This window comes from Cynara cardunculus, unplaced genomic scaffold (assembly GCF_001531365.2).
Source record: "Cynara cardunculus var. scolymus isolate 2C unplaced genomic scaffold, CcrdV1 Un_Scaffold_9499, whole genome shotgun sequence".
NCBI lineage: Eukaryota > Viridiplantae > Streptophyta > Magnoliopsida > Asterales > Asteraceae > Cynara > Cynara cardunculus.
The window spans coordinates 3,414-3,778 of NW_020205016.1; positions in this window are offsets into that span (position 1 = coordinate 3,414).

Sequence of the window (365 nt, forward strand, 5' to 3'; positions counted from 1 at the left end):
ACCCGATACAAGCTATATATTATGACGAATAGTTAAGAAGCCCAATAAGAGTGACCCGATATGAGCGATATATATTATGACGAATGGTTAAAAAAGCCCAATAAGAGTGATCCGATACAAGCTATATATTACCTTGTGTCCTAGGATTATATAACAAGAGAGGAAGTCCAAAAATTAAAAAGTGAAAGAAAAGAGAAAAAGGGTGAGTGAACTTTTTGGGAAACCGTAGCCATGCCGTTTCATCTATTCATGGAGTTTTAACTGTTGGATTGTCGTGATTTTTTTGAMAATAGCTTTAAGACATCTTTATCTACATTCTGAACGGTGGAGATCGGTTTTGAGGGTTTGGATGGTCTTCTTTTGGT